Source organism: Triticum aestivum, chromosome 1B (genome assembly GCF_018294505.1).
Source record: "Triticum aestivum cultivar Chinese Spring chromosome 1B, IWGSC CS RefSeq v2.1, whole genome shotgun sequence".
Classification (NCBI taxonomy): Eukaryota; Viridiplantae; Streptophyta; class Magnoliopsida; order Poales; family Poaceae; genus Triticum; species Triticum aestivum.
In genome coordinates, this window is record NC_057795.1 from 54,938,690 (window position 1) to 54,945,112 (window position 6,423).

Below are 6,423 nucleotides of genomic sequence, written 5' to 3' on the forward strand. Positions count from 1 at the left end.
CGGAAGCGGGGGAACGGGAGCGGGGAAGCGGGCGCGGGGGAGCGGGGCGCCGCGTGGGGCGGGCGGCAGCGGCGGCCTAGGGCCCGCCGGCGGCGGGGAGGAACCCTAGCGGGAGCCTAGCGGGCGCTCCTGGTAGGCTGTGCTTGGTGCTTTCCTCACCAGTACTAGTGTAGCATTGCCGTCAATAGACTACTGATTTGTGTTCAAAACTATTTAAAAGGTCCTTGCAATAATGTTATCAGTATCAAATCTCGAGCTCAATCAGTTTTACTCTTCCAACTTTCCCATAATGTTCTATTCAACCCGAATCTCTCACACTCCAGATATTTCAACTGGATCAATTTGAGGTTGAGAAGGAATTATGTTTACTCCGGACCGGAGGATGCTGAAGCTGCTGCCTAAACTCTGAACATACTCCCTTCGTTCCTAAATACTTGTCTTTCTAGAGATTTTAACAAGTGACTACATACGGCGCAAAATGAGTGAATCTACACTTTAAAATATGTCTACATACATCCATATGTTGAGTTCATTTGAAATGCCTAGAAAGATAAGTATTTGGGAATGGAGGGAGTAGTAGCCAACATGGGAGGAAGAATATTTGCTTTGGGCAAACACATGCGGCAGAGGGTGATTAACTGTTTTTTCACAAAGTTCGACAGCAGCGAGCAGAGGAGGGGCAGGACAGGAAGGTGACCACGATTCTTAGACAGAGATTCTACTTCACTAGTTTCAGTAGTAACACTGGAAGAAGAATGATGAAAAGAAAATACAATAAAACCCGATAAGCACATCCAGTGCTGCAGCCTCAATCCTAATAGCATCAATTTGAGCCCTCGTAGCAGCAATAATTTCAGCCCTTGAAGCATGAACGCGTCGCTGCATTTCTCGTTACACGCTGCAAGCAGCCGCATTACTGATGATGAGCACATTTATCATCCGAATTTCCTCGACCATGTCCAAGTACCTGTCCAACCACCTGAAGAGACGCCAGTCTTTGACCTTTCCAAGCATACTCAATTCAGTAACTTGCTTGAACCAAGCACCAGGAAAACAATATGACATGCTTCTTGACTCTGAAGTCTGAATATTAAAGCACAGAGGAATATCATCGGCTGAAACCAGCGCCAATATTTTGGCAGCCCCTAATTTGGTCAGGCTGGCGTGGACAAGAACCAAACAGCCCCTAAATAGCAAGTGCGATAAAGAGTTGTTATCTCTGCAGCGGGTTGCGGCCTCACCCATGAATAGCGCCGGCGGCCTCCGCATCTCCTGCGCCACCACCCCCTTTGTCCTCGATGCGCCACCGCGTGTGCGAGCTCCCATAGCCAAACATAGCCACCTCATCTCGATGCCTTTCGCCTTGTCCGACGACCTCCTCCCTCTGAACCGGCTCCGGGGGATGACTTGGAATGGGTGGGATGCGCAGAGGTCGGGCACGAGAGCAGGTAAGCATTGCAAGCACGCAGTCGCAGGTCGCTCGAATTCAATCAAGGAGCATTCTCGTAATAAGCTGATTCAATGCTAATTACAGTACAGCTTTCGGTCAGTCAACATTGGCGCCCCACATCACATGGCCTACTTCTCAAGGATTGCAGGAAGGAGCAGCAAGTACAGTAGAAAATTATATCCGTGTTTACACGGCCTGCGAGTCTTGCATCTTGTTTCTGCTACGAATGTTCAAACATCTTGTTTGTGCTGGGCCATCAGACTGTACTCGGGACTGTCGGCCCTCGCGAGTCTTCTTTCAGTCATTGATGAACAGTGCACGCGGTGCTTCAGATTTTTCTTCAGTCAATGATGCATGCCTTTTGTGAAAACTGAAAAGTGACGTGACCTTTTTTCGAGCAGCACACGCGGTGCTTCCAGCCAAGCATTTGCGGCAGGCTAACCGTGCAATCATTTTCTTTAGAACAATCAACAATATCAGCAGACTATTTATCTGTGTGCGTTGGAGCTTCACCTACACTGAGCTCCACAGCATGAGCCTTCTCCTAGCCTTGGAGCTGCTACTCTTCCTGCTCGCCTTCCCACACATTTCTTGTGCCTCAAATTCCACGCATTTGTCGCTGGATCGGCAAGCACAGGCACTTCTCCAATGGAAATCTAGCCAAAACAGTTCGTCTCATGTAATCGAAGACTCATGGAGAAAGGAAACCAGCCCCTGTAACTGGACCGGTGTTACCTGCAGAACGGCCGTGTCTCATGGCCGTAGCCAGAGTGATCCTGCCCTTGTTGTGTCCAATATCTCGCTTCCAATGTTTGACATTTATGGCAGGTTGGACGAGCTACAATTTTCAGACTTGCCTTATCTTGTCCATCTGGACCTCCGGTACAATGCTCTTCTGGGCCCAATCCCATCAAGCATTGGTGCTCTTGCCGAGCTCACTCACTTGGATCTATCCTTCAATAGCTTGAAGGGATCTATCCCAACATCCCTAGGTAATGGGATAAGTATATTTTTCGTCTTTCAACTCTTCCGAAAGTATACAAATGGTCCCTCGACTCCGAAACCATCAAAACTTAGTCCCTCAACTTTCAAAACGGAATAAGTTTAGTCCCTCAATTTTCAAAACCGGATAAGTTTAGTCCCTTGTATCGCTTAGGGTGATTTTCTGCTGAAGCGGAGTGGTTTTTGACTCAGACACACGCACAAAAGGTGCTTGGTATAATGCTCAGCGGCACTGCACATTGGAGGTGGCAGACGCGAGCAGTAGCGGCAGCGTGTGTTGACGGCGCCCGGCAGTGTCTGCAACGAGCGAATACGGTGGTGGCTGCTGCTGAGGTGTCGTGGCTCAGTGCGCATCTGCCCGGGTCATCCATGATGAGGCTGATGAACGACGACATATAGCTTGTAACTGCTAGAGTGCTGGAGGCAGGATCAAGGGCGTGAAGCTCCCAAAGCTGCTCTTTTGCTCTTATCGCTGCCACTGCTGGTGTTGTGCACGAACATTCGAGTCTGCCCGCTCGTGCAGGTCCCCATAAAAACAAGGTCTGCACTTACCGTTCTACAGTTCATGTTGTGGTTGAGCTTGACATGGCTCTATCTAGCTGGGATGGATGGAGGAGCACCACCGTGACGTCTTACAAGGGCCGGGGATCGCGAGCTCCTACAAGGAGCCGATGCTCATGCACCACAGGTCGGCAGCACTAATCAACAGAACAAGGCGGCGACTGTATATGGTAGTGCATGGTGGGCGTGCGATCTCGTCGAGCTCAAATTCCCTGCACGTCTGTGTCCCAAGTTCCATGGCGCCTCTTCATGGTCCAGTCTTGTGGCCTGGGCATCGAAGGTGGCGGAGCGCTTTCTTCTGCTCCTCGCCGCACGTCGGGCAGGATCTCATCAGCTCGTCTCGGCATGCCGCCCGCCCGACAACATCGTTGTTGGCTGTTGCATGTTGCCGATGTGGAAGTGCGACATGCCGTAGGCTCAGCAATTGTAGCACATGGTGCGTGGTTGGGATTCGCACGGTGGCGATGCACCGGGAGGCAGCTTTAGCCCACTGCTGCCTAATGAGCATTGTACCGAGCACCCTCCGTGCACGTGCCTGAGTCAAAAACCACTCCATGTGAGCACAAAACCACCCTAAGTGACACAAGGGACTAAACTTATATGGTTTTGATAGTTAAGGGACTAAGGTTTGCTGGTTTTAAAGTTGAGGGACCATTTCTATACTTTCGAAAGAGTTAAGGGACGAAAAATATACTTTTTCCCTAGGTAATTGTACTAAACTAACCTCTATCTATCTCTCATACTACAATCTGTTTATACCGTGCCTAGTACAGTAGGAACATTACAGACTTTTATGAGCCTCTTCACTTTGCAGACTTGACCAATCTTGACTATCTTGGCCTCGGTCACAACTCTCTCTCGGGCCTAATCCCATCAAGCATTGGCACTCTTTCCAAGCTGACTGTCTTACATCTATCCTTCAATTTTCTAGATGGACCTATCCCATTCATAGGTAACTGTACAAAACTAACCTCTCTGCATCTCTCTCATAATTTTTTGACCAAAGGATCTCTTGGAAGCATAGGAAATCTAACGAGTTTAAGATACTTAAATCTTTCCAATAATCAAATAAATGAATCCTTCCCTTCGGCTATTTTGAAATTAGCGTCTCTAACAAGTTTGTCACTTGGATCCAATCAGCTTAATGGCCTATTACCGTCACAATTTGGATCTCTAATTATTCTCTCGCATCTGGATCTTTCCAACAATCAGATCACGGGTTCCATTGGTAGCATAGCAAATCTAACAAGTTTAGAATTCTTGGATCTTTCCAACAATCGGATCACGGGTTCCATTGGTAGCATAGGAAACCTAACAAGTTTAGAATTCTTGGATCTTTCCAACAATCGGATAAATGGTTCCATCCTTTCAACATTCTCGAAATCGATCTCTCTTACAAAACTATCACTTAAGTCCAATCAGCTTAATGGCCTACTACCGCCAGAGTTAGGATCTCTTGTTCTTCTAAGAGATCTGGATCTAAGTAGAAACCAATTTCTAGGAAGCATTCCACCTTAGATAGGACATTGCCACCTTTTGTCATCATTACTCATATCAGACAACTTATTGACAGGAGAAATACCACCAGAATTTGGTTATCTCACCGACCTATATGAGCTGGACTTGAGTAGAAACAATTTAAGTGGTGCCATCCCAGTGACTTTTAATAAGCTTTACCGACTGGTCAGGCTGAATTTATCATATAACGCTGTAGATGGCAAAGTTCCATATACATCCATCCCTGCATCTTTGACCGTCGTTTCACTTGGCCATAATATCAATTTATGCGGCGATTCGCGATATTCAGACTATTCGGAGTATGACTTAACACCATGTAAGGCACTGGAGGTTGACAGGGAACAACAAAGCACTAAACGTCTGCATGTCATACTACCTCTTGCTTTAGCTTTATTTCCCTTCATTTGCCTTGCAATAACAACCATCGTGGTTGTTTGTCGGAGAAGAAAATCTGTAAAAAGTAGTAGCAAAAACAAATCTGGAGATATATTTTCCATATGGAATTTCGACGGGAAAATCGCATTCAAAGACATAGTCAGCGCAACAGAAAATTTCGATGAGAAATATTGCATTGGCATTGGAGGCTATGGATCAGTCTTCAGAGTTGACCTTGAAGGGGGAACTACCTTTGCTGTGAAGCTCCTCCATTCAATGGAAGAATATGACGACGAGGGATCATTCCACACTGAGATTGAAGTGTTGACAAAAATCAGGCATCGATGCATCGTCAAGTTGTATGGCTTTTGTTCCCACTCCCAGGGCAAATTACTCGTCTATGATCTTATCGAGAGGGGAAGTTTATCATACATATTTCATGACCAAGAGCTAGTGAAGGAATTGGATTGGCCCAAGAGAGTCACTCTTGTGAAGGATGTAGCTCAAGCTCTCTCTTACTTGCATCATGATTGCGATGATCCAATCGTGCATCGCGACATAAAAAGTAGCAACATTCTTCTGGATCGTGATTTTAAAGCTTATATTTCGGATTTTGGCATGGCAAGGAAACTGAAGCATGGTTACTCAAGCTGGAGCACTATCTTTGGAGGGACATGTGGCTACATAGCCCCAGGTACGTACATGGGCTTATTAGATTTTTATCCTTTATATGAAAATATGATTCCGAAAGAGAGACAATTGGGTTCCGTTCTGATATATATACTGTTGCTGTTTTATTACAGAATTGTCATCTACTATGGTGTTGACAGAGAAGTGTGACGTTTACAGTTTCGGTGTGCTTGCGCTGGAGGTTGTGTTGGGAAAGCACCCAGGCGATCTGCTCCTTCCGTTCTTCTGCTGAACAGAGCAGCCAGGGAAGTTCAAGGATATCCTGGATCAACGCGTCGCAGCACCCTCAACCATTGACGAGGAGAAGGATGTAATTTTGGTCGCCTTGGTGGCCTTTGCTTGCCTGCAAGTCAATCCCAAAGCCCGGCCAACAATGCAGCAGGTACACCAGGCCCTTGCAAACAGAAGCCTCCCAGTGCTCAGGCCCCTTCATGAAGTCAGGCTGCAAGATTTGCATGATTATTGTGGCTCCATAAAGAATATATGAAGCTATGTAGCTAGTCTCGTGTGTTGAAGGATGGATAACAGGAAAATACATCCTTTGTACATTGATTTGGTATTGTTACTTGTAATTTCAGAATCGAAAATCGCATGGTTTGCCAAAACTCTTGGATGAAAATACGTGCATTAACTGTGACGAGCCCATGTGCATATGCGCATTGCTTTGTCTTCTTATGGGGCGGGTAGCAGGTTGGCTTTACGATATATTTAGGCTTTACTTGAAATAATGTTATCAGTACCAGATGTCAAATTCAACCAGATTTATTCTCCGTCTTTTCTCATAATTCACATATTTTTTGCGGGTAATGTTCTATTCACAATTAGCC